The sequence below is a fragment of the Equus asinus genome, chromosome 20, assembly GCF_041296235.1.
Source record: "Equus asinus isolate D_3611 breed Donkey chromosome 20, EquAss-T2T_v2, whole genome shotgun sequence".
NCBI lineage: Eukaryota > Metazoa > Chordata > Mammalia > Perissodactyla > Equidae > Equus > Equus asinus.
In genome coordinates this window covers 17,035,407-17,062,311 of record NC_091809.1, presented here as the reverse complement: position 1 = coordinate 17,062,311, position 26,905 = coordinate 17,035,407, and the positions used below count along the sequence as shown (strand labels likewise).

At 44.2% G+C, this 26,905-nt stretch overlaps 1 long non-coding RNA gene across 1 annotated transcript; it reads left to right on the top strand.

Moving 5' to 3' along the window:
- The first annotated feature begins 10,071 nt into the window (after window positions 1-10,071).
- On the top strand, window positions 10,072-25,535 carry LOC106844483 (uncharacterized). Its single transcript, XR_011496039.1, has 4 exons — window positions 10,072-10,116; window positions 18,949-19,042; window positions 23,381-23,431; window positions 25,415-25,535. It is a non-coding gene; the product is annotated as an uncharacterized lncRNA (long non-coding RNA).
- Window positions 25,536-26,905: the final 1,370 nt, after the last annotated feature.

The following is a 26,905-nucleotide window of genomic DNA, read 5'->3' as shown; positions in this document are numbered from 1 at the left end:
GTAGGTTATTTTCTTCTGCCTTGCTGCCCTGTGTATTCTTTCTTTGTCATTCATTTTTGCCATTTTTACTACTATATGCCTTGCAGTAGGTCTTTTTACATTGACAGATCTAGGAGATCTGAAAGCTTCCTCCACACACATTTCTCTCTCAATCCCTAGATTTGGGAAGTTCTCTTCTATTATTTCGTTGAGCACACTTTCTGCTCCATTTTCCTTTTCCACGCCCTCAGGAATTCTGATGATTCTTAAAACTGGTTCTCCTCATTGAATCCACTATTTCTCTGATATTTTCCTCATTCTTTTTAATCCTTAGTTCTCTTTCTTCCTCTGTCTGGAGCCATTCAGCCTGTCTATCTTTGATTATGCTAATTTTCTCCTCTATGGTGTCTACACGGGCATTCAGGGAATCTGTATTCTGTTTTATCTGACCCATTGTATTTTTCATCTCTAGTATTTCTAGTTGACTCTTCTTTATAATTTTCATCTCTTTTGTGAAGTAACTCCAGAACTTGTTGATTTGTTTCTCTATATTTCCGTTTACCTCATTGAATATTTTAATGATAGCTATTTTGAACTCATCTTCACTTAGTTTACCCATTTCCAAGCCCTCAGGACCAACTTCTGTATTTTTATTGTTTTCCTTTTGGACTGGAGCTTTTATAAATTGCTGGATGGTAGCGGAGCGGTTTTTGCACCGTGCTGCTATTATTCGGCTGCAATTACAGCCTGTGGCCACTAGATGGGGGTCAAGAGCCTTTCATTCTGAACCCTGTGCCTTCAGCCCCGATGGCAGCACCCAGCGCGGCTTGGGGGAGGAGAGGCGCTTTCACTCACGCTGACCTGTATTGGATCAGCTCTCGCTTTCTGGTCTCCCAGGGCCCTGGCTTGCAGGGGTCCCCCACGCGAAAGCTTTCTCCTGTTAGAGGGTTTGTGCTGCACAGGCAGCGGGAGTCCTGGACGATCCCGGGATGCCCGGCCCCTCCCCAGCTCCTTCCTGCACCCGCGGCAGCGACCGCAGTCTCTAAGGGAGGGCGCCAAGTTCTCTCCTACCCCGTTCCAGCTCCTCCGAGGCCGATGCAGACTCTTTGCCTTCCGTCCTTTGGCTGCTGTGGGTCTCTGACGATTTCTGTTATTAGGATTTTTCTTTTGGTTGGAAAGCAGTTGCTCTTTTTGGTTGTAATTTGGAGGGGAGAGGGTCCTGGGTGAGCTCACGCCACCATGTTGCTGACATACCTGTCTAGCTTTTTGACTATGGAATCTCAGATTGTCTCCCTTCCTCTTCTCCATTTCTCAGATAAATCTCTCATCAGGAGTTTGTGGGTGTTGCTGAAGTAGCATCTTTCTACTCTGACCTCCTTGTCAAAGTCCCTCATGTGCCTTCCCCAAGTATCTGCCCAGCTCAGCAGAACGATTTTCACCCATGGCCACAGAATGCTGAGATTCACCCTGAGCTGTGCTGTAAGATGCAGATTCTCTCCCCACTTGGGGCTGCCATTGTCTCCTGGGCGCCAAAGCAGGTGCCTTTGGGCATAGAGTCACTTCTGACTCATAAGCACCATGGCACCACCTCTAAGTCTATTGTTTCACTTAAGGGGCCTCCAAGTAGCCACTTAAGTTTGCTGGACACATGGACATTTGCTACCCTTCTGTCCTCTCTCATTTTTCCTTCCAGTGGAATCTTCTTAAAACCTCCATGCATATCGACTCATGAAGGTAAGTGTTTTGGAGGCATTATAAGAGTGTATCCCAATTGTTAGCCAAGAGCATCCAACTTCTACCTCTGGTCCAGCCCAAACACCCTGTGACAGATAGATGAGAAAACCCAGGAGGCTTGGAGATGTTCAGGAATTTTTGCAATGTCATTTATTCATCCCATGAATATTTATGAAGTATCTGCTCCATGGAAACTGGGGCTATGATACTAAACAAGATGTACATTGTCTTTCCTTTCATGGAACTTACATTCTAATGGTGGGGGGAAGCCCAATAAACAAGTCAATGAATATCTAAGTGGTCTGGATGTCTTCTGTTGACCCCCCCAAATCCATCCAGTTGTATGCCCGGAATGCAACATCTTTAGAGTGTAATAATGGACTTTCTTGATCTCTGGTTTCCCATTGGTTTTGGCCAATGGGAAACACCAACAGGATATCAGGAAAAGAGAAGAGAGTGAGGTCAGAGGATCTGTTCTCTTAGCTTCCCTGTGGGTCACCATTGGCTGTCTCTCCCTTGAATGAAGACCGCAGTTCCATGATCTGGTACGCCAAGTCTTATCAATTATGATTTCTTACTCCTTGTCCATTCTGATATTTTCTCAATAGCGTTACATGTAGTTCCTAAACATCTTTAGCCTACCCTGTGATTTTATTTCCACATAAAATAAAAAAGAAATTTAGAAAGCTTCAGTCAAGACATTTTTGGAATTAATATCCGTATTTTTTGCATAAATTGCAACACATCCTGCTCTTCCTGCCAGCATTTTGCATGTTTTAATAACTACATGATCACCACAGAGATCAAACGAAAATCCAATGCTGTCTGGATTTTATGTAAATTAACGTTCAGCAAAATCCATGAGTAACAGATATGACTTTGCCAAAACCCAAACAGATCAACCAGGTTCCCTGTTTAAACCTGTATAGGACCAGAAATTTATTTATCATTTTTTAATAAGATGAAAGTCACGTAACATAAAATTCACCACTTTAGCCATTTTATTTATGTTTCTTATTTTTATTTTCTTATAATTTTTTTTTAGGAAGATTAGCCCTGAGCTAACATCTGCCGCCAATCTTCCTCTTTTTGCTGAGGAAGACTGGCCCCGAGCTAACATCTGTGCCCATCTTCCTCTATTTTATATGTGGTACGCCTGCCACAGCATGGCTTGACAAGCGGTGCATAGGTCCGCACCCAGCATCCGAACCAGCAAATCCCAGGCTGCTGAAGCAGAATGTGCAAACTTAACCACTGTGCAACCGGGCCAGCCCCTTAGCCATTTTAAAGTGTACTATTTGGTGGCTTTTAGGACAGTCAAAATGTTGTGCAACAATCGTCCTGTGAGGCCATTTTTTAAGCCTCTCAGACACCAAGCACACTTGGCATGAGAGGTTTATTTGAACCAAAAGTGACAGTATATTCTAAGGGCAAGATTCAGTTGATTTCCATTTGTATGAGCAGCTAACTAGACCCATTTCAGCATCAAGTCTAGGCTGCCATTCTGATGGGGCAGAACTACTGGGCTCTGCTTGATTTCTTGTGTCCCATTCTTGCTGGGTGGAACAACTTCACCGTATTTCCAGCCAGTCCTCCTACCAAATACCACTACTTCAAGGCATGGGAAGTTTGCTAAGAAGCAACTGTGTTTAAATGATTGGCGAAAGAGGAAGTAGCATTTGTGTTTTGTGTGTCAAGCTTGCATGTTGGTAAAGAGGGATGTTTCCTTCTTTTCTTGAAACGTGGCTTCCTCTTCCATGACAGTGAGAAGAGTTTGGCTTTGGGTTAGAACAGGGAGAGCCAGTATAGTGCCAGGGTGTGTATCAGTTGGCAACTTGGAGAGAAGCACCTGGTCTGGTCAGATGGATTAAATGAAGAAAGTTTAATGAAAAAAACTATATACGTGGAAGCAAGTAAAAGGGGTTCTAAACCCAATTCCAATGTGTGTGGAGGGTTTCCCTGCACATTCAAGCAATTTATGACACCATCTGGGTATCCTACAATTCAACTCAGTTGTAACACTGTCTACCTGGAGATAGCATAGTTTAAGGGCTCTGTCCCACCAGCCCGCCTCCCCTCCTACTTCAGAACCCGGTCAAAAGCCTAGGTTGTCACCTGTGCTTCTGTCTGAATGGCTATAGATCGGCGATTCCCATGACCCCCTCCTTGGGTTCTATTAATTCACTAGGGTGGCTCACAGAACTCAGAGAAACGTTTTACTTACTAGACTTCTGGTATATTATGAAAGGATATAACTCAGGAACAGCCAGATGGAAGAGATGCATAGGGAAAGGTATGGAAAAGGGCGTGGAGCTTCCATGCCCTCTCCAGGTATGCCATTCTCCCTGAATTTCCACATGGTCACCAACCCAGAAGTTCTCTGAACCCATCCTTTTGCATTTTTCTAGAGGCTTCATTACATAGGCATTGATTAATTGAATTGATCAAATCATTGGCCATTGGTGATTGAACTCAATCTCCAGCCCGTCTTCCCTCCCTGGAGATTAGGGAGAGGGACTGAAAATTCCAACCCTCTGATCACTAGCCTGGCTCCACCGGCAACCAGACTCCCTTAAGTACTCTCCCAAGGTCACCTCATTAACATAAACCCAGTTGTGCTGGAAAGGGGCTTGTTATGAATAACAAGACACCCATTTCACCTTTCTGGCTCAGGAACTGAGGACGAGACCAAATATAACAAAAGATGCTCCCATTGCTCTTATTGCTCAGGAAATTCCAAGGATTTTACGAGCTTTTGTGCCAGAAATAGGATGAAGACAAAATATATATTTCTCACTATAAATCACAATGTCACAGCAGGGCTAAGAGAAACCAACAAAAGATGGTGGGACCCCCTGGAAGCAGCAATAGGAGGGAACTCTTATCAATCCTTGGGTTGAAGGGGAAACGGGATGGAATAGTTACAGGAACCTGGAAAGGGGCTTTGCCTGACAAAAGAATGCAACCACTGCCCAAATGTGCAGTCCCTTCGGGAAAGGGGGAGCTTCCCAACTCTCTCTCCTCTATCCTTCTTCTCAGACTTTCATGGCTACCATTTTGAAACTCAGTTGGAAGACAGGGCAAAAGATGGGGCTGATAATGCAGTGCATACAGGACAACCTCGCAGTGCTCAGAGCAGGGTAGAGAAGGATGGAGGGCAGATTCTTTCACCGTAGCCCGAAGTAAATTGTTACAAAGTTGTTAAAGTTTGAGAGGCAGCCACACCGTATTGAATTGTTCCTAAACCTGCCTGGGCATTGGCTCCCTTGGATTTTGAAATCGACTGGAATTCTGTCATGGTGACAGTCTACTGCTTCGTCAAGGAAAGGTAAGACATCTGAGGTCGGGATTAAAGAAGGTCATCAACAGATTCTTCTGTCTGAAGGCTTCTGGTTTTGTTATTTCTCAGTTTGTTCATTGGCTCGTGGGCTGCTCTACTGTCCGTCTGTGTTCCTCTTTCGGACTTTGCATTCAAACTCTGCAAGAGAGAAACAAGCTGGATGGATTGGCCAGTCAACATCCAATATGGAGAACAACTTGAAGGTAGACTTCTCTGCTTGGACCACCTCATAGGATGTTGGTGCCGTATGGACCAGTCCATGGGCCAGTCAGTCGTGGTTGGGAGGTGAAGCCACATGGTACCAAACCTGACAACATGTGTGTAAAGAACTCCTTCCAGTCCACTTTGTGAAGTGCATTAGTTCAGCTGGCTCCCAGTCCAGATGCTCAGCAAAGGGCCCCCTCTGGGACCTCAGTGGAGGCCCAGGAGTCCTCGCTAGTCCTTCCGGGACCTGGCTCCTGGCTGTCAGGCGACAGGTGGCCATTCCAGGCAGAGGGATGGAGAATGCCTGAACCACACTCAGCTGGCCCGGGTCCCCTCATCTGCTGGAACCCAGCAGAACCCAGGCAGGACCACACAGGGGCCAAAAAGCTCCAGACAGGGTGACAGCCTTGGCCTGCCACTGGTCCCCACGGAGCTCCACCCCAGGGGGTGCCCAGTGTGGCTTGGGGGTTCCTTTCCTGCTCACCTCCATCGGCCCTCAAGGGGTGCTTCCCCCTATTTGGGCGTCCTGAGACCCGGGCAGAACAGTGTGTCTCTGCTCCTTTCCCTGTGAAGAAGATTCACCTCTGGGCACCTTCCAAGGTGCCTGCTTGCCCAGGGAAGGAAGCCGTGAGGATGTCCCCTGAGTCTGGAATGTGCCTTAGGCCTGGGACCTCAAGCCAGACATGGAGGAGATGTTCTTGTGCTCCCCCTATGGACTGAATCGGGTTTGACCCTGAGGCTGGTGAGCCCAGGTGCCTGGTGTCAGGACCAGGTGGAGGTCCTGTACCGAGGCTCGTGGGGTACCGTGTGCGACGACGACTGGGACACCAACGATGCCAACGTGGTGTGCAGCCAGCTGGGCTGTGGCTGGGCCACGTCGGCCCCAGGAAGTGCTCGCTTTGGTCAGGGCTCGGGGCCAATTGTGCTGGACAACGTGAGCTACTCAGGCCAGGAGTCCTACCTCTGGAGCTGCACCCACAACGGCTGGAACAGCCACAACTGTGGTCACCATGAGGATGCTGGTGTCATCTGCTCAGGTGGGCCTCCAATCCCAGGACCCCGTTCTGGCGGGATCTTTGCTGAGAAGAGAAACGCTTCCCACTCCAGGGTCCCTCCCCTCCCCGGCCTCTCCCAGAGATCCTGTGCTGCCCGAGGTTTCCTGGGGGCAGCTGGCCCCTAAAGCGTGACCTCCAGGGGAAGCATGGGCTCAGCTCCCCTCCCCTCTTTGGCCAACGGCGAGTCACCACAACGGCTTGGGAGCAATGACCGCACCACCAGTGAGTTCAAGAGAGCTCCACCGCTGTGTGGGCAGACCAAGCGAGCCTCTGACTTTTCGGCAGGGTTGACCCCTCGGTCCACACCTGCTTTTCTCTGGGGCTTCCTTCTGGGGGCACACAGCTTTGGCTGTTGGGGGCGGTTGGGAAATGGAGCACCTTCACCCCTTGATGGGTGCATTCCTTTGGGTCTTGCCAGAAGCCGACTCGGAGGACAGGATTCCAGGCTCGACTGTGACTTGGGAAGGGGACGGAGAGCAGTGGAGAAGTGGTGTGGGGCAGAGGGCATGGCAGGTGGCTGCAGCACGGAATGCTCCCGAGCCAGCGAGGATGCTGGGGCTGGAGCTTGATGCCCAGGAGAGACTGGGGGATGCCTCGATCAGTCTCCGAATTGTTGTCCCTGGGCTGTGAACAAGAGGTCTTCCTCCACGGCTGCTGGGACTCCCCCTTGCTGTTCACACGGGGAGTCAATGGTGCGGCTGGGGCAGCCTGTCCCGGGCACGGCGAGGGGCTTTCCTCTTCTGCGATCTGGGAAGGAAGCCCTCAGGCACAGCCAGGCAGGCCCTGGTGGTGGGACCGAGGGTGGAGCTCCTGGAGGCCTGAGAGCTGCACGGCGGTGGCTGGCGGTGTCCACGCAGGGGGCACATGAGAAGCTGCAGCTCGGTGTGTCCCCACTGAGCCTCTTCAAGCTTGGAGTCCAGGGCGGGCCCCCGTGCGCTTTGGGTCTGACTTCCCTTCTCTTTCTCACAGCTGCTCAGCCCCAGACCACAGCCCTGAGTAAGTACCCAGCGGCTTCGTCGGGATGTCCCTTTTCTCCCTGGCCACCTGTCCCTTTTCTCCTCACTCTGGGTGAACCACTGCTCTTGGCAGAACCTACGGGTCACATGGCTTTCCCCCCTGTCACCCAGATGTCCTGCACGTGCTTCCTAACTCGTCATGGGATTCCCAAGACTTTCATCTTCCCGTCAGGCAATTTGAGCTTTCCTCCAACATGTTGATAGCGTCCCAAGCAGCTCAGGGAACCGGCTGGGTGTTCCGGGGCCTTTTCCCCATTGCAGTCCAGGCTAAGGAAACTTTTGTGGGAGAAGGGACCTTGATCACCTCTGACCTTCTGTCAATGGGCTGTCAGAGCAGGCTGGATTCCCTCCAACCCTCGCTCCTTGCAGCACACTCAGATCCAGCAGGGTCCCACCTGCATCCCTAGGGCAGGGATGGTACCCAGGGGACTGGAAGGGGCTGAGTCATCGTGGGGCTCCAGGTACCAGGATCCCCGATCCGCTCCAGGTCCACCCTCTGCAGCCCCTGAGTTTTCTGTGCAAGCTGCTGAGTCTGGGCATGCCCTCGGTGTGCCAGCGAGTCCATGGTGCAGAGGGCGGCGGCAACAAAGAACCTCCCATGGAAAAGGGGACATGCTGGGCTTAGAGAGGTGGCGGCAGCAGGCTGATCTGCAGCAGGGCCTTGGTCCCAAGGGAGGTCACTGAGCGGGAGGCTGGTGCAGCACACACGGGTAGCAAGTGGCGGGATCGACAGGTGGGATGGTTGTCATGAGGCCGCCCAAAGGTTTCGTCGAGTCCTTCTTTCCATGACTTCCAACTCTGCCTTCTCTCTGCTGCATTTCCAGCCCCCTGGCCCAACGCTACCCGAGATGTGGCATCACCAACAGGTCAATCTTCCCATCCACACGCCCTGGGGCCCCCTCTCTGCTTCAGGATCCATTTTGGGTGGGAGAGTGATGGCAGGAGGCTCAGGGCGTGCCCTTGCTTCTCCTTGGCCCTGTGGGTGGGGCGGGGCACAGAGGCTGACTCATTTTTCGTCTCTTTATTGCAGTAGCTGAAATAAATGTAACTATCCCAGGTGAGTACCTGTCACCCAACCCAGTAAAAGCCCCCTCTGGAATTCAGGTTTCCTGAAGTAGGAGGAGAGGAAAGCCTCCTCCTGGAGAATGAGTTCTCCTTGAGGACCTGTAATTGGTTATGGTGACCAGCTGAGTGCCCAGAACCATCGCTCTCACTGAGCTCAGCCCTAGAGAGCCCCTGTGGCCTCCCACCACTGCCTGCTGCCAGCGCTGGTCCTCGCAGAGAGGCTGCAGGGGAAGGGGTTTCAGGCCTCTGCTCATTTCAGATGAAAATTATTGTAGAATGGCTAGACATTTCTTCTGGTCTAGCTTGGCTGGTCTCTGATGGAAACTTTGGTGCATTTTTGATTAGATGGTGGGTCAGCTGATGGCTAGATGATCCTGTATGGCCTCACTCCTACATCTTGTGGTTGGCAGATTGGCAACCAGAGTGAGGGATGATTGAGTAGCGAGCTTTGGTTCTCTTCAACATGGCCTTTCATCCTCCAGCAGGCTAGCTCAGTCTCATTCACACAGCGATCTTAGGGTTCCAAGTGCAGGAAGAAAAGGCAAGCCCCAGTGAGCAAGCACCGTTCAAATCTCTGCTTGCGTCCTGTTAGCTGTTGTTTCATTGGCCAAAGCCAGCCACATGGCCAAATTTCGAGTCAGCATGGGAGGACTACACATGAAAATGGGAATTCTTGCATTTGTTGGTGCAAATAATCTGTCACATGCAGAATTAGACTATGAGCACAGGAAATGCTCAGAATTTCCGGGACTTCTCTTGGATTCAGGCATTTCAATTTAATATCCATCCAGTTTTCACTTTAGCTCCGCTGACAATTATAGGTCTGAAGCCTCTGTCATTTGTCATTCAAAAGAAACATTTTGAGTATCACATGGAGCAAATATTTTGAGTCTTCCTCGGAGAGGCTGACTGCCAGCCCGCCTAGACAGCCATACCTAGGTGATTATTTGAACATTTTATTGCGTTGGCTCTAATTAATTTATAAAAATAAACATGAAACCAAAAAGCAAGATGCTATCATTAGGGATAGTAAGGCCATGTTTCGTAAATGTAATAAAATCAAGACAAGGAGTAAATCACTAGGTGTGTATTTTGACTTGTCAAACTAGGGGGTATTTGCCATATTTGTGCTGGATCTTACAAAGATTCTACTAATATGAACAAGAAGAAAATTTCAAGACACCACGCTAATGGGCATGCTACCAGTCAAGTAGATGAGTGTTATGTTGGATGACCTTATCTCAAAGACCAGGAATACGGTATATCATTTTCCCAAGGTGGTAAACTGAGAAGTGATACTATGATAGGGAACTGGGTAATACACTGACTGTCTTCCACATTGCAGCCTTCAACTTTCTAGGAAGTTCACCATATTAAAGGAATCTCCTCAAAGTTGGATCCATTTTCTTGGTGTAGATGGAAGTTGGCACCATTCTCCATTATGGGTTTTCCCATTGGACACCATCACCATTTTCAAGTTCATTTTCTGAGTCACTTTAATATGGTCCACCCTGGCAATGTACTATTTCAATTACTTGAATGAAAAGAGAACTAATGGACCCTGCATTATGCAAATTCCCCAACCAACACCACTGACCTTCTCCGCCACCCACAAGACTCCTTGAGGAAGTCCACCTCAAGAGAAGAAGCGACATACTTCCTTTTTTGTTAGCTCTGAGAAGCTGCCAGCCTGGATGCAAAGCAAGAACTTTTCATCTTGTGGGTAAGTAAGAAGTGGTTTAGTGTTTTTCCATAGAAAATAGAAACTGTTTCACTTGTGATCTTGGGTCTAGAAAAATGTTCTGGCTCTGGAAAAACTTTCAAGGAGCCCTTGTTACAGGTTCTCTTGCTTTATTTCTTGAAAGTTACTGTAGGGGCATCTGTCTCACCTTCATTGCCCACTTCTTCTTGGGCAAGGACTGAGTGTATTGTGTGGTGGTGTGGAACATGCTGAAACGCTCTAGCGTACTCAAAAGAGACGGTGAATTGTGCATGAAAGGCTTAAGGTGAGTTAAAATAAGAAACTTTGAAGAAACAGAGTCTGAAGCAAATGTGATGTATGACCAATTTGTCATTGAAAATGAAGAAATGAAACAGGATGTAAAAGGATGACTTCGTTTACTGAGGTCACAGAGTGAATTAGCGAATGGACAAACTTTTTCACATGCCGCACACCTCACTTCCAAAATAAGCACGTCAGCACAGTTCAATGCCAGGCTCACCGTGAAAGAACTGAGTATTTTATTCATGGTCAAAGGATCCACAGGTCGGTGTTTTTTCAAGCAGCTGCTTATGACCCACTTGTGGGGGGATGGGTCATGGAACCAACTTGGTAGGTAACAACCAGCATTTTAAAAGAAATGAAAAGGACTATAATCATAAAATGTCAGATGCTGCATGTAGTGCATATTGATTTGTGAAACTCGGCTCCCCCCCCACCTTTAGCTCTTGGATGTAAAATGTATTTCTTACAGTGGGTCCTGGCCAAAAATTGCTCCAAATCAGCCTTGCTAGACACATGAAATCACCAGACACGGAAAGACAAATATTGTGTGATCTTGCTTATATGTGGAAGTTAACAGTAGTCAAACACGTAGGAGCAGAGAGTAGAATGGTGCTCGCCAGGAGCTGGGGAGAGAGGAAAAATGGGAGGTGGTGGTCACAGATGTTAAAAAACAAAATTCAACTGAGCAAATTTAAAGATCAAATTGGCTTTATTCGATGATTCATAAACCGGGAAGGATCCCGTCAAGCAAATAGAAAGGCGCTCCACAGAGCTAGAGAAAAAGAAAGGTCTTAAAAGGCAGAGAGGGGTGAGACAGGGAAGTCATAAATGAAAAAAAAAAAAAAAAACAGGGATGATTTTGAGCAAGGTCACCTTCTTTTGGAGGATAAAGGGTGTTTATGAGGAGGATTATCTCACTAATGTTGACCAGGAAACCCCAGACTGACCAGTTCAGATTACACTCCTGGGGAAGGTTGAAACTGCAATTAGATGAGGTATTGAGTCTCAATTTGGTGATGCGGACTTAGCACAAGTGACTCCATTTTGGGTCTATAGTCTCCTTTTTAACCATTTTCCTGTTTTGATCAGACTCTCAGCTTAACTGAGAGATATGATCAAAATTTAAGGCATTCGTGCCACTCTCAGCTGCTGCTCGCAGCTTTTGGGGAGCTTTGTTTTTTTAAATTTTTCTTTTCAGGAAGATTGGCCCTGAGCTAACATCTGCTGCCAATCCTCCTCTTTTTGCTGAGGAAGACTGGCCCTGAGCTCACATCCGTGCCCATCTTCCTCTACTTTATATGTGGGATGCCTACCACACCATGGCTTGCCAAGTGGTGCCATGTCTGCATCCAGCATCCGAACCGGCGAACCCCGGGCTGCTGCAGCAGAATGTGTGCACTTAACCGCTGTGCCACTGGGCCGGCCCCTCTATTTACTTCTAACCAGGAAAGTAGAGTTCTTCCAAAGGAAGTAAATCCAGAATCCTGAATGCCTCCTAGTAATTCCCATTTGAATCTGTGGCTCAGGACTGGAAAGTTGGTGACTGTGGAGGCCACTAAAATTTTAAGGGTCTGTAGACCACACAGATGGTTTTAGTCTGGGTATTCTCGCCTGTGTCTCTTTCTTTGCATAGAGCCCGGGTGCAAAGTTCCCTAAGTTTAAGGTTGTTAACCAGAGACGGGGAAACAGACCAGGGGGTCTCTAGCATCGTGACCAGATAAGAGTTTTTTGATGGCCAATGAAGCAGTCTGAAAGGTTACTCCCCTTAGCAATGGCCTGGGAGATACAGATGATGGTGTTGTCTTTCCAGGCCAATGCCGGAGTAAATAAAGAAAAAGAAGAAGAAAGGGTTTCATGTTTGGTTAAAGTATGAAGTTCTGGTCTGGCATCTTGGGAGGGAGCAACTCTACCCTGATTCCGGCTACTTCTCTTCCTCGTCAGTTTTGTTAAGAGGCCTTCAGTGTTTGCACAGGACTAGATGTCAGGTGGAGACTTTTGCATCTGTGAGAAGTGTACCCAAGGCTCAGGTCCCTGGAGTTTGACTGCCATCTGGGTAGGGAGGGAAGAGTCGACATAGTCCCTTCCAAGGAGATTCAAGAGCAGTCTTTTTGCTGAAGGGTAGGAGAAAATAGGAAATGTTAGGTTGGAGAGTCACAGCCAGATATTTTAGAAAACTAGAAGAATTCAGGATCCAATCCAGCTTATAGGTATATAATGAAACCTCGAAGAGAATTAAAGCATTAGAATCCTCTATAGACAGATGTGCAAACACAATTTTTCCCTCTATGATTACCCCTGTTTTTTTTTCTATCAAAGATAATCACAGTAAAACGAATTGCTTTGCATTAAACTTGGCCTGATTATTTTCATAAGTGCAGCAAGAATAGTGATTTACCATATAAGCTCTTCTTAAGATTGCTTTGCTGGAACTTTGTAAGCAAGGTATCAGGCCAATTTTTCCAAGGGGTTTTATGGGCTCCATAAAGTCAGCCTGAGTTTCTTAAATCTGTCTGGTCATATCCAAATCTATGTATGTCTCTCTGACATACGGCATTCTAGTCAAAGCCTTGGTAATATAACCAATATTTTCAATTTCCTTCTGTTACAGGGAGAACAGTTTCTTATTGAACTTATGCAAATAACTATCTATATTGCCATAGAATACTCAAGAATTTCTGGATTGTGGAAGGATCAAGTAAGGAGAAAAAGTAAATGTTTCATCTTTATTTACAAGGGTGCACTCTACCAAATTGCTTGTATTCACAGGTAGCTTAAGAGAAAAAGTCTCCTTAAATCTGGAAAAACAAAATATCAAGGAACTAGTAATGTTTCAAAGAAAAAGTCATAAAAGTTATAGCCATCCTCCTCAGTTTAGTCAGTCCCATGTTGTTAATTGTTCTGTTTTAATCCAGTTTTCCACTAGTTCCGGAAATTCTTACCCAGTTCAGTTTTATGATTTTAAAGTTATTAAAAATCTGAACTTGTCAAAAGTCCTTCCACGAATCTCCTTGAAGATGAAATACTTTTGTGGGGACACTTTTGCAAAGCATCAGAGTAAAACAATAACTGTCTGAGGGAAGACATAAAGATGCTCATTGTTAAAGACCTGGTGAGAGTTCACGCTAACGAAATTGACAAGAAAATTTGGTCGTTTCTGTAACGTGAACGTACAACATAAGGACTCGATATGTAACATTAACATGTAACATTAAGATGACTGGAATTATGACTGATAACATTATACCAGGACATGCCAGAGTTTAGGAATTTCATATAATTTCTGGAATGCTTCTAACACATATCTACACAAACACACCATAAAGAAGGGCCTAGTATTACTTATTTGACAATACTTCCCATATGATTTAACGTATCAAATAACCCTAATTAATTCAACACCACCCTTTTTATAGGGAGAGAAAGCAAGTCTTTGGAGATGTTCCAGGGAGCCTCTGGCAAATCCCAAAGTTAGTTTGAGGTAAAAAAGACTTCATTTAGAATTTGATTTTTGGGAAGTTTGTCCAAAAAATCAAAAAGGTTTTTAAACGCTTGGTCAAATAGGATTGTAGGACACTGTGTAATAATACCTAGTTATCCATTTAACCATAGTGACAACTAAAGCCTTCACAGGCAAGTATAGAGTCTACATAGATGTGAAAAAACCTTAACAATTTTAATAGAGAAGATTCAGCAGTAATCAAAGGCCTGATAAAGACAACACAGGAAAGTATTTTGACAGGACACAAATCCTTTGTTTTTTAGGCAGATTACTTAAAAAAATAAAGAAAAAGCTTTCATATCTCTTGTCAGGAGCAGACCAAAAATCTAAGAAAACTTTTTCTTTTTATCAGATGAGAGGAAACTATGTTCCAGTTTTACATAAGTACATTACTGATTGTAAAGCTTAATTTTATAACCCTTACAATAAATTCATTTGACTTTAGCCAACTTTACACAAGGAAAGATTCTCTCTCTTTCTGTCTTCCCAACTTTCTATTTAATTTGTCCTTTATTCTCCTCCTCCTCCTGAACAACCAGCCTCACTTTAGGACAAAGTGAGGCTTTCTTTTCCCTTAAAAAATGCATCTCCATTCATAACTTCTTCTATCAAAAACACATATCCTACTTCCCTTCCCTGTTATTACTTCTAGTCATTTAAATCACATATATTAGAATTTGTAACCTTAAAAACCATACTTTTTAGTGAAAATAAAGAAATAAACAAGTATGAACTGTCTTTGACAGCATTCTGCGGCTTGGTAAATTTACAAATACTTTTTATAATTTGGGGGAATATGTGCTTTCTCATAGTAAATGTCTCAGTGTGGCACAAAATATGCTACGAATAGACCCAAATATCTTTAATTCCTTTGTAAAAAAAAAAAAAGCAAAACATGGATAAACTTATGTGCGGTAATTAATATTTCAGTATTTTATCTTATTTAGAAATGATCTGAATATTCAATGAATTTAACTTAACTCATCATTTAACTTAATTTAGCAAAACTTTAAAGTTTCGTATTTCCAAAAAGATTTGGGGAAACTATTTAAAAAGTTCACATAGAAATTTTTTATCCAGGGGCCGGCTCCGTGGCTGAGTGGTTAAGTTCACGTGCTCTGCGGCGGCCCAGGGTTCAGATCCCGGGCATGGACATGGCACCGCTCATCAGGCCACGTTGAAGTGGCATCCCACATCCCACAACTAGAAGGACCTGAAACTAAGATATACAACTGTGTACGGGGGGGAGTTGGGGAGATAAAGCAGGAAAAAAAAAAAAAAGATTGGCAACAGTTGTTAGCCCAGGTGCCAATCTTTAATAGAAAAAAAAAACTTTCTATCCAACTTACATCTGTTTAATTTATCTGTTCCAAACAATGATATTTAGACAACCCACAAAAACTTCATGAGACATTAGGCAAAGTCAGACATCATCCCAAGCTATTTTCTTGCTGAAAAATTTTGTAAGAGAATGATACGAACTCATTTGACCTTTGGTAAGCTTAGGTAGAATAAAAGTATTATATTTAATGCTGATAACTCTAAAGACATGTCAATTTTAATTAAACCAACAAACAAATTAGCTTTAACAGCAAATACTTTCCCAGATCACATGACCTTGAAATTCATTTGAGTTAGTTTTTATTATATTTCTGAGAATTTAATTTCTATAAGTGCTTAATTTTCTTTAAGCCAATTAAATAGAGCTCTTCTACAGATTAATTTTAACAATACTACCCAGAGGTAGAAAAATACCACATATTTGTGGTGCATGTATATGGACAACATAAACGTAGACAGATGTAAACAGAGATCTTGCAGCTTTTGTTTCAGAGTGACTGCCGTGAATCAGGGCCATCTCAAAGGCACAGGCAGAGACTGCGAGTTACAAGCCTTTCAAGAGAAACAGGATAGATTTGGGGTTTGATAAAAAGGAATGGGTGAACTTGGAACTGCTCCTAGAGCTGCATTTCTTTGTACTTCTACAAAGATTTGTAAGATCATCACAGCTGCTCTCAATTCCTCAAAGCATTGTGTTGCAACTTAAATGACATCATATGTTGATCTATCCATAAAGGATTTTACAAGGGTTTTGGAGGGTTTTTCTTTCCTTCTGGGAATATAGTTTTATTTTAACTTAAGGAAGAAGGCTTTAAAAAAGCTTCTATCAGGCTCTGCAATTTGGCCAATTTCTGACCACAGAGCTACTTTGTGGCTACTTTTTGGCTGAGACAAACAGTAAATATTTCTGGCCGTATTGAGCAACCTTTTGGACTCAAGAGTCATCATCACAGAGGGTGCAAAAGGTATTTTATTTTCCTCTTCCCACTGGGTGCTACACATAAGAGACCTGGGAGAGCTGATCCCAGGAAGAATTCTCACCCTCAGCTAGCTTCTGCGAGTTTTCCAGGATCCCATTTGTAGCTCTGATATTTCCCAGAATTTGGCAAGGAATTTTGTTAATTTTAAATTTAAGTTTTCCTTGACTGTTTAAGAGCATAACATAGCAGTTTAACAGAAAATCCCTCAGAGTCCCATCATATGGGAGGGGACCATATAGGGGCCCTCCTTCGAGGGTAGATATAGGGGTGTCTGTAAAGTCACTTGGTGGAGTTTTGTTTACAAAAGTCTTTTGTTACAAAACTTTTGTTTGTAAAGGCAATTTGGACAGAGGATTGCTAGAATGAGTAGTCAACTAAAGGAAGTTAGAAGGAAGCTGTAGGAGTTATGTTAGTTTTGCTGTTTTTTTCTTTTCTTTTTTTTTGGTACCACTTACATCTTTAATTTTTTAATTAGCCTTTTGCAACAAGTCTTTCAATGAAGCTATTTTGGAATTTTGAAGTCTTTTGGAAGCCCCTGCCTGCCGATTAAAACAGGAGTCACGATCTGTTTGTTTAAGTTGGAAGCCCTCGCTTTTAAAAGCACTTCTTAAATGATTGCACCTAATTGGAATTTCCTCATAATGGCCATTGCAATTCTAGGTTGTAATTCCCTAGAGGGTTGACAGCATTTGGTGGGACTCTAATCCAAAATGCAGTTTAATCTACATTTTCTGTCCAGCCATATTTAGCTGCAAATGGGTGTGTTAACCGAAATGAGCAGCTTTACAAGGCAAAAATGAAATTTTAAAGAAAAAGAGGCTTTATTTAAAAAAAAAAAACAGTTTGCAAACCAGGGAGGCCCCCCCATTGGTCTTTGGGTGGCTAGTTTCTAAAGGCAAAAAGTGCAGGGTTCGCACCATATGATTTCACATATATGTGGAATATAAACAATCTTATGGTCAAAGAGAATAAATTAGTGGTTACCGGGGGGTGGGGTGGGTGGAGGGTGGGCACAAGGGGTGAAGGGGCATACTTATATGGTGTGTGACAAACAATAATGTACAACTGAAATCTCACTATTTTGTAAGCTATTATGACCACAATAAAGAAAATTAATGAGAAAAACTGCAGGGTTTGCAAGGCTAGGGCTGAGTCCAGCTCTGATTAGTTGCCCTTCTCAGCTACGGTGTATCTCATGTCCAGGGCTTCTAAATGTCCTAACTGCAGGGAAAGACTACTGCATCGTTCTCCAGCCATCTGGGGAAAGTCAAGATTAAAAATGTAATTTTTATTGCTGCCCACAATTCAGCCTTGAGGCAGTCATGGTAACCATCATGTCGACTCTGACCTCATTCTTTTTCTTTTATCTGGTGCAACCCACACTTCCCTTTGACCATATGTTGGGGCCCCCAACCTGATGGTTAGCAAGCCAAACTCTCAGGACACAGTAAGATTTTACCATTTTTGTAGATATTTGTAGCTTCTGGGACCATAGTTCTTAGACGTAAAATAAGCAGGTGTATTGGAAAGCGGTGTGCTCAACTCTGGAATTTAAGGATCCCGTCCTTATTATTTCTTAATTTTAGCTAAGACTTTGAGTCTCTTGGAGTCATAGTAATACCTAAGAGGGATGTGTCACCGGGTTGAGGATTGCGTGATGTTTTACAGTTTACCTAATTGCGTGCAAATTTACCCCACAGACCCATCATCCGGCTTTAAAGATGATCAACATCTAGCCAATCTTGTTTCATCTTTACTCTCACTTTCTGCCCCAAGTCACCCCCTCCCCAATAATCTTGACATAAATTTGACTCATCACATTATTCCACCTGCAAAAGTTTTAGTATGTATTTCCAAAATGTCAGGACTCTTTTAAACACAGCCATTTTCTCATAACTATAGCTTCCTGTGGAACAGCTGTCTGAGTTGACGTGGGAGGACACTAGCAGTGAATGATCATATCTATGAAAAACGAACAATCGTTTTTTAATGGCATCACATCTCTAGCCTTACAACCTTTAACAAATTATTGGTTTGATTTGAGATCCAGTAAAACACTGCGATTGGGTGATATGTTTCTAAGCCTCTTAATCTAGGTCCTCTATGTGTTTTTTACCCCTTAAATTTTTTTTTTTTTTTGGATGAAGAAACTGGGTAGCTTGTCCTTTAGAGTTTTCCACATTCTGGATTTTGCTGATCACAATAGAACAGGACTTTCGATTCCAGTGGGATATTCCACTGGATGCATTTTTGTTTCCTGTTTCCTGGGTGGTAAGCTTGCTTCCTATAAGCAGCTCTGCTGTAATCATCCTTGCAAGATCCTTTCCTTCAGATAATTTCCCAGAAGTGGAATTGTTGGATCAAAAGATGGGCAGAAATGAAAGGTTTTTTTTTTTTTTTTTTTTGAGGAAGATTAGACCTGAGCTAACATCTGCTGCCAATCCTCCTCTTTTTGCTGAGGAAGACTGGTCCTGAGCTAGCATCTGTGCCCATCTTCCTCTACTTTATACGTGGGACACCTGCCACAGCATAGGTCGGTAAGCGATGTGTAGGTCTGCACCCAGGATCTGCACCAGCAAACCCCGGGCCGCCAAAGTGGAACGTGTGAACCTAACCGCTGTGCTACCACGCCGGCTCTAGAAATGAAAGGGTTTTGATAAACATGAGACATCTGACTTCTAAACTCTGTGACCAACACAAATTGATTTTCATGGGGCTTATTCATTCCAGGAACCCTTGCCACATCTTGCTTGAGAGCGTTTCTCAGATTGTATTTCCTGGAATCTCAGTGCTATGGGAAGCAAGTGCCTGCCGCTGCTCTCAGGTGAGTGGAACAGAGAATGCCCCTCTCTTCTCCTCTTGATCCTGGCATCCTAGCTGTGGTCGCTCTTCCAAATTTGACACTTTCTTCAGAAATTACTGTGTGTGCCCGTCCTATTAGAAACCCTCATAATTAGTCTCTTGGTTGCTCTCCCCCAAAGCAGAACTGAGACAAAGACTTGGAAGTAAGTAGTTTATTTGGGAGGGGATCCCAGGAAGAAGGGAGGGAGGAGGGGAGTCAGAGAGGGAAGGGAGAAGTGAATGAAGGGTGCGTTAATGAGGGGTTACCGCTGTGGGTAACTGGCACTCAGTCCCGCTGAGGACCCTCCAAGAGGCAGTGCCTGATGTGCCTTAGATGGGCAATGAATCTGGGCTATGTATTCCTCCGGTCCTCATCCCTCACTACTTGACAGCCACTCCTAGTGTAACCCCCAAACATTTCTGGTCTGCCCCTCATGGGCTGCAGAAAAATGTCCCCTTACAGAGGGATGCAGTAAGTTATCTGCATGCACAGGATCCCCCTTGGGGTAGGCTAAGGGACACTTCAATCATCTGCTACACTGAGCAACCATCAAGAGGATTCATGCTTGGAATATTACAGCTCATTATGTTACAATGCTCTGGATCTATCTACCCTTCTGCTCTGAGCTTTAGGGTCTTTGCAGTAGTTTAAAAAATACCCTAGGAGGAGTCATATCCTGTTTAAGACTGGGTTTGTAAGGAGATCTTATAAGCAAGCATGTGATATCCAATACCCTGTGTCAGAGCTGCACAAACTTTTTCCTGGAAAGGGCCAGATAATTACTATTCTCAGCTCTGTGAGCCATTTGGTCTCTGCCCTAACTTCCCAACTCTATGTTGCAGTGCAAAAGCAGCCACAGACCTTCCAGGAACCAATGGACATCCCGTGTTCCAATAAAACTCGATTTACAGACACAGAAATTTGAAGTTCATATCATTTACACGTGCTGTGAAATATCCTTTTTCTTTTGACTTTTTTAATCACTTGAAAAATGTAAAAACCATTCTTAGCTCGTGGGTCACACAAGGACAGGCTGTGGTTCTGGCTTTGACAATTTGTTGACACTTGAGCATTTTTTGACTTGCAAAAATGGCCATGTTATGTGCTTCCGGGTAATAGTATGGATCCTTAAGTACAATGCTTTTGTCAGCATCCATGAAGTGGAACATCATAAATATTGAGGAGGAGGTAGGAAGAGCAGATGTTGACCTTATCATGTCTAGGGCACTTGTTCTGTGATGATCCAAACGGGCCATAGGCAAATTCCTGCTCCTCTCCCTTCCGTATGATACAAATCCAAATTACCTACATTATAATCATCATACTTAAACTATTTGGAGGCTGATGTTAGCTGTGAAAGCAGATGCCTCAGATTTTAGCAAAGGGTTCCAACACAACCTGCTTGCCATGAAAGGGATGAAGGAAAATCCATTTTTCAAGTGTCTACGCTATCCCAGCCTATCTTACCCTGAGGCAGGGATCTGAGGAAATGTGTGGAAAGATTTTCTGCGTTTCTGAGTTCATCCCCAACTTTAATTAAAGTCTCTGTCTAATAATGTGGCAGACATTTTTTTTCAATCATCCTCAAAATATCTTTATCCATTCCAAATTTGCCACAGTACTTGGGCTCCCAGGATTCTTGTGGTCTGTGCTATTCAGATCTCCTCTTACTCCAGATAGAGCATTAGTTCTTAAGGGGTTAGACCTGTGTTGTCCAGCACCACAGACGCAAGTCACCCATGGCTACTGAGCACTAGAAATGAGACCAGTCCGAATGGAGATCTGCCACAGTGCAAAATGCATACTGGATTTCAGAGACTTCATGCACACAGAAAAGAATGTAAAATACTTTTGTTACTGAACCAGATTTGTTTTTCTTGCTGCACAATTATGCCAATCAGCGAGATGATGAGTTTGCAGCAGAGAAAGGGTTTAATTCACAAGGCAGCCAATCAAGGGGAGAGAACCAGTCTCAAATCTGCCTCCCCAAAAGTGGGGATTAGGGGTATTTATGGGATAAAAGGGCACGGTGGTCTGAAGTGACGGAATAGATGATTGGAGATAAGGAAAAGTGAGATGGTTGATGATCTGTGCAAGTGGAGTCAAGCTTCACGGCTCTTCATAGGACGCACGTTCACAAAATGGTGGTGTTGCCATGATCTGAGGGTGAGGTTTTCAGCTCCTCAGCGTCAAAGGGTCACCTCAGTCATCTTTGCAGGCCCAGTTGATGAGTCGGGGGTCTTAACCAGCCTGAATTGGACAAGGATTCAACTCTCCTGAAAAACTTAAGCACCCATTATCATGGCGACCCAAGTATCAGAGATATTATCTATAGAGTAGGTTTTAGTAATGCATTATCTAAGCACTTTTGCAAACGGAGTACAGTTTTAACTATACTTTTAACAACTGAGTGTAGTTAAAGCAAGCTGGCACCTGGTTTTGTTACTACCCAAGGGAGCAGTCATCTGCTCACTGAAAGACATGCCAGGAGTCAAGAGGCAAGGCGGTAGGAGAGAAAGAATTTTATTACAGCTTGTGAGCAAGAGGAAAGATGGCTGACTAATGTCCAAAAGAACCATCTTACGCAACAAAGGCCAGTTACGTAGGGGCCTGGTCTCCAGGTGGGGGACACAGATGGTCTTAGTTCCTGATAATCTTTTGTTTTACTGAAGGTGCATCAGAGACTGGAGCAATGCCCTATGCCCAGATCTTTCGGTTGTCATTGATGATGGCTATCAGCATAGACTCTCTGCCTGGGGTTAAGAATATTTCTAAGGAACTCAAAAGAACAAAGTTATCAACTATCACAGCTGAGAGGGGCCATAAAATCTACAGAGCGTGTATATCATCTGGAGGGTGCATAGCCAGATGAGTTAGTTAATCAGAGGTCATTCAAAGGCACAACATGTTTTCTTTTCTACAATATGTCTTCCCTCATGTCAACCTTGTGTTAAGCTGGTATCAGTTTCACTTTATGAATAACTTGTTTTATATTGATTGCATGTTGAAATGATAACATCTTTGCAATATTGAGCTAAGCAAATTATATTGAGGAAGTTAACTTTACCTGTTTCTCTTTGCCTTTAAGAAATGTGGCTAGTAGAAAGATTTAAAAGGACCTATGCAGCTCACATTATATTTCTATTGGACAGTGTGGGGTTAGAGGTCTGGACGAGTAGAAACAGACTGTTGAAATAGAAGGGAGGCTGCAAACTTGGCCTTTTGGTGTTAGACTTGGAGAAAAACCTTTATGAGATTCTTGATTTTCAGGAATTGGGACATACAGCTTATGATATTGTGATTTATAATAAGAAATACATATTTGGCCTTCGTCCTTGTTTCTGGCACAGAGCTCCTAAAAACCTTGGCATCTCCTGAGATGAGAGCCATAAAGTTGTCTTTTGTTATCTTAATGAGGTGACTTTTGGAAAGCCCTGAGGCCACCTAAGGATGGCAGCTGGTTGCCAGTCAAGCCAATCCTGTGATTAGAGGGTTGGAACTTTCAGTCTCATCCCCTTACCTCCAGGGAGGGGAGAGGGGGCTGGAATTCAATCACCAATGGCCAATGATTTAATCAATCATATCTATGTGATAAAGCCTCAGTAAAAACCCAAAAGGACAGGGTTCTGAGAGCTTCTGTGTTGGTGAACATGTGGACATTTAAGCAGAGTGGTGCTCCTGGAGAGGGCGTGGGAGCTCCTTATGTTTTCCCCATATCTTGCTCTACACATCTCTTCCATCTGGCTGTTCCTGAGTTATATCCTTGTTATAATAAGCTGATGATCTAGTAAGTAAACTGTTTCTCTGAATTCTGTGGGTGGCTCTAGCAAATTAATCAAGCCCAAGGAGGGGGTCATTGGAACCTCCAATCTATAGCTGGTGAGTCAGAAACCCAGGTGACAACCTGGATTTGCGATTGGGATTGGAAGTGGGAGTGGGGCAAGTCTTGTGGGACTGAGCTCTTAACCTGTGTAATCTGATGCTATCTCTAGGTAGATAGTGTCAGAATTGAGCTGAATTGTAGGGCATCCAGCTGGTGTCCGAGAATTGCTTGTTGGTGTGGGAACCCATTCATACACACATTAGAATTGGGTGCAGAACCTCTTACAGCTGCAATAGGATGTACTTCTCATGCCCCAGTGGTATAGGATGCCCTCCTGTGACCCTCATGTTTATAGCCTGCCTGGAAGAATCTACAGTGAAGCCAGCACACGTGTGATTGGGTCGTGGGAGACAGAGCCCCTAACTCACCCAGGCTTCAGCCAAGCAGAGCCCCAGGGCATCCTCCCTCTGAACCGTCTTTTTATCTTTCTGTTCCAGCTCTCGGTGTCCTGCTGGCTCTGTCAGGAGCAGATGCAAAGAATTCTGGAGGTGAGTCTACTCATTGCCAAAAACCTGGGTAAGGAAATTGGGATCTGGAAGCTGCCTCCAGTGGAGGGAAGGAGCCCTTTTCAAGGGAGAGAACACTACATCTCTGCTGCCTTGTTTCTACACCTTGAAGCTCTCAGGGACTGTTCCTCCTTTTCTACCATGATCCCGTTTACTTAGCTCTTGCATTGCACCAGGCTCAGTGCTAAACAAATTGCACGTACAATCTCGTTCAACCCTCATGACATTCTTGCAAAGAAGGTCCTGACATTATGCCCACTTGACCAATGTCCCTCTAGAGAAGCAGTTGGCTAAAGGTCACAAGACTGGTGGATGGTGGACTCCACCCTTTCTTTTCCAAGAGCTTCTGTCCCAAGTCATGCTGGAGGTAGTTTTGCCTCTACCCCATGTCTTGGGTTGGGCTCTCCCAGAAGCAGCCCCCGAGGTAAGGACTTGAGAGCAAGTCATTTACCTGGGAGATGATTCCAGGCAGCACCAAGTGGGAGTGGGACGTCAGATGGGGAGGTGAGGGGCCAATATAGGGTCCCTTATCAAGCAAGTTACATGTGAGTAACTGGAGTTTGATCCCTTGGAGACTGTTGGATATCATAAGAAGCATGCACCTCAGAGTTCTTCCCCCCAATGGGTAAGCTATTTTTCTATTATTTATTTATTTTTTAATTGTGGTACAATATACACATCATAAAATTTGCCATTTTAACCATTTTTAAGTGTTGCAGTCAGTGGCATGAAGTACATTCACACTGTTGTGCAACCATCATCACTGTCCATCCACAGAGCACTTTTCCTCTTGCAAAACTGAAACCGTGAGGGCCAGCCCAGTGGCGAAGTGGTTAAGTTCACTTCAGCTGTCCAGGGTTTGCCGGTTCAGATCCTGAGCATGGACCTACACACCGCTTATCACCAATGCTGTGGCAGCATCCCACATTCAAAATAGAGGAAGATTGTCAACAGACATTAGCTCAGGGCCAATCTTCCTCACCAAAAAACCACAAAAAAAAAAAAAAACCCTGAACTGTGTACCCATTAAATAATAGTTCCTTATTCCCTCTCCCACCAACCTCTGAAACCTACCATTCTACCTTCTGCCTCTGAATTTGACTACTTTAAGTGCCTCATGTAAGTGGAATCACGCAGTAGTTGTCCTTTTGTGACGGGCATATTTATTTATCATAATGTCCTTAAGGTTCATCCATGTTGTAGCATGTGTCAGAATTTCCTTTTTTTTTCAAAGCTAAATAATATTCCAGTGTATGGATGAACCACATTTTGTTTATCCATTCATCCACCAATGGGCACTTGGGTTGCTTCTACTTTTCGGCTATTGTGAATAGTGCTGCTATGAACATGGCTGTACAGCTATCTCTTCAAGATCCTCTTTCCAATTTTTTGGGATATATACCAGGAGTGGAATTGCTGGATCATATGTTAATTATAATTTAAATTTTTTTTAGGAATTGCTATACTCTTTTCCAAAACAGCTGCACCATTTTACATTCCTAGCAGCAGTGGACTAGGGTGACAATTTCTCAACATCCTACTAATGCTTGTTACTCTCTGTCTAATTTTTGTAATAAAGCATCTGGGTTTTTTAATACACTGCCTCTCGACAGTCAGTGACTGAGGAGGGTGCTCCTGGGGGCGAGAAGACATTGCTAACCTGCCAAGTGGTAAACAAAGAGGCCTCTGGTGGACAGAGAAATCCCTCAGTAAAGAAACTCAGGTGCTGACAGTTGGAAGTTTTACTGTCAGGCAAAAGTGGTTTTAGAGACAGAGGTGGGATATGGGTGAAGCGCTGTGAGCATCTGTGTTCAGCAGTGAGATGAGTGCCAAGGGATGTCAACAGAGCCGTTCCCAAGAAGACATTCTTCCAGCCACAACATCTGATGTATCATAGATGCTCAATGAATATTTCTTGAATGAATGAATGAACAAGTGAATGAGTGGATCCGGTGCTCCCTGTAGCTTTCTGTCCTCCATGCCCTGAAAATGCCAGCTGCTACAATAGCACCCACTGTGCTTGTAAAGATGGATTTCATTCCACGTCTGGGAGGAGATACGTCACCAAGTCCTCTGAGAAATGTGAAGGTAAGGAAGCAATCCACACTCACCTTGGGGTTTGGAAGGGGTCAGGGGCATCTTTGTAAGCCCCAAACACTGTGTTACATGGGGGTGCTAGTGCTGCAAAGATGCAGTGATATTACAAGGTGAAAAATGGCAGGGCTGGCTCAGTGTCCTTAGAGAAGTCTAGCTCTTATCTCCTTTCCGCTCTCATGCTAATGCTGGCTTGATGATCCCTGATACTGGTTTGGTTTTTTCCTTAGAGGAAGGTAGACTTCCCAGGATCCTGGCCTCTTGAAGTCTCAGACACTGCTGTTTTTTGTTTGTTTATTTGTCTGAGAATTCCACAAGGGCAAGGGTCGTATCTGACTTTACCACCGTACGCCTAGGACAGAGAATAACGCCACATAGCAGGTGCCCAGTAAAAAGGTGTTCACCAAGAGAACAAATGAACAAATGAATATCTTGGCACTCAATATCTTCCATGTTCTGGCTACAATTTAGTTTTCCAGTTTCACTTTTTGTTACTCCCATCTGCTCCAGCCAAAACTGCTTCTCATTTCCACAAATTCTAAAGGTCAGTTTGAAAATCTAAGGGAACTGTCACTCCCGAGTATCGGATCGGTGGAACTCGATGTCTGATTGATGGAGTTGCCGTGTAAATTCAGAAGGTGAAGCAGAAAATAGTAGACTATTTAGGATTTAGTTTATTTCATTTTATTGTGGAAAATTATACATAACATACAGTTTACCCTGTAACCATTTTTAGATATGTCTTTCAGTAGCGTTAAATACATTGACATTGTTATGCAACCATCATCACCATCCTTCCACGGAACTTTCTCACCTTCCCAAACTGAAACTCTGTCCCTTTAAACACTAACTCCTCGTTCTGCCTCCCCCCAGCTCCTGGCACATACTATTCTACTTTCTATCTTTATGAATTTGACTACTCTGGGGAGTCATATAAGCGGAATTGCACACTATTGTATTTGTTTATTTGTTTAAATTATTTCCAATTTTCAGTTGAATAAAATATAGATAACAAAAGTTACCATTTTATCCTTTTTTAAGTTTGCAGCTCAGTGGCATCAAAGTGCATTCACCTTGTTGTTCAACCGTCTCCACTCTCGATTTGATTGAACATTTCATGTTAAAGGACCATAATTTGTGTTATACTTCTTCGTGAATTATCTGTTCATGTCTTTTCCCTGTTTTTCTATTGAGCTTTTGTTTCTTTGTCTCTCAATTTTTGGGTGCTTAACATATTAGAGGTGTTAGTCCTTTGTCTGTTGTATACATTGCAAATATTTCCTCCCTGTTTGTCAGTTGCCTTTGGACTTTGCTGACATATTTTTTAGCCATGCAGTTAAATAAAAAATATTTTTTACGTAG